The 1,651-nt window shown below is 40.4% G+C and overlaps 1 pseudogene; it reads left to right on the top strand.

The window, feature by feature from the left end:
- Positions 1-1,040: 1,040 nt before the first annotated feature.
- On the top strand, positions 1,041-1,346 carry LOC102756560 (annotated as a pseudogene).
- Positions 1,347-1,651: the final 305 nt, after the last annotated feature.

Below are 1,651 nucleotides of genomic sequence, written 5' to 3'. Positions count from 1 at the left end.
ACATATTCTTTACAGCTCTTTTTCCTGGGCCTGGTCTTCCACACACAGAAGTTATTGTTCAACTTACTCACTGAATTGCCCCCACAGACCTTAAATATGGTCTTCAGAGAGAGTAAATACTAACCTCACGTGCGTTTCATTTAAAGGAACTATAGCATAATCTACAAGGCTTTCATATATTTGATAAGGGACTTACATCTAGAATATATATGCCCAGCCAATGTGGCTAAGTGGTTGCGCTTTGACTTATGAACCAGGAGGTCACAGGTTCGATTCCAGTCAGGGCACATGCCAGCGTTGAGGGCTGGATCCCCTGTGGGTGGCATGCAGGAGGCAGCCAATCAATGATTCTTTTTCAACACTGATGTTTCTATCTCTCTCTCCCTCTCCCTTCTTCTCTGAAATCAATAAAAATATAATTAAAAAACAAAGAATTCTTACAACTCAATGATGAAAAGAATAATAAGCTGATTAAAACTGAGCAAAGGATATAAACAGACATTTGTCCAAAGATACACAAATGGACAACAAGCATGTGAAAAGATGTTCAATGTCACTGGCTACCAGAGAAATGCACATCAAAACCACCAGACACAGCTCACCCCCAGGAGGATGGCTAGAACAAAAAAGACAACTGCTGACAAGTGTTGACAGGGATGTGGAGAAATCAGAACCAGCATATACTGCTGATGGGAATATAAGTGGTGCAGCGGCTCTAGAAAACAGTCTGGCAATGCCTTCAGATGTTAAGACCCAGCAATTCCTAGGTATACACCCAAGAGAAGTGGGGACATGATGCTTACATTAAAACTTATACATAAACGTTCACAGCAGCGTTATTCATATTAGCCAAAACAATCCTAATGTCCATGAACTGACCGATGAATAAACGGTGGTATAGCCATAAAACGAAATATAATCGAGCAATATAAAGGAATTAAGTACTGATACCTGCTACAACAGGGATAACATGAATGTGAAGTGAAAGAAGACAATCAAAAAAGACTAAACATAAAAATATCAAGAAGCCATGCGTGCACTAGCTCTTTCCTTTTGCCTCGTTGCTACAGAGTGAGCAAGATGGGTCACCAGCAACTCTACTGGAGCCATCCAAGGAAATTCGACCAGGATGCTCGTTCTTGCCACATCTGTTCAAACCGCCATGGTCTAATCCGGACGTACAGCCCCAACAAGTGTCGCCAGTGTTTCCGTCAGTACACGAAGGACATAGGTTTCATTAAGTTGGACTAAGTGAACTTCCATGAATGGGTTGTTCAAGACATCTACCTTATCACAGAATGCTATCTCTTTGTACATAAAATAATTTTTAAAAAAACCTTCAAATATATATTTTAAAAAGAGACTACACGCTGTATGATTTCATTTATATAAATTACCCAGAGTAGGCAAATACACAGACAGTAGATTAGTAGTACTTAGGGCTAGGAGTGCAGGGGGTTGGGGAGAAAGTCAGAAGAGACTGCCCATGGATTCAGGCTTTCTTTCGGGGTTAAGAAAATGTTTTAAACTTGATCACGGTGTAAATGCAGTTGCTATCCCAGAGGAACTGCCTTGTATGTCTTAAGCCTCAAATCTTGGAATATTAAAACAGAGCAAAAGAATCTTTAGATGGGGCGGAAAGCAACATTGT

This window comes from Myotis davidii, unplaced genomic scaffold, assembly GCF_000327345.1.
Source record: "Myotis davidii unplaced genomic scaffold, ASM32734v1 scaffold1976, whole genome shotgun sequence".
Lineage (NCBI taxonomy): Eukaryota > Metazoa > Chordata > Mammalia > Chiroptera > Vespertilionidae > Myotis > Myotis davidii.
The sequence above is the reverse complement of the archived record's forward strand: the minus strand, read 5'-3'. Positions and strand labels throughout refer to the sequence as shown.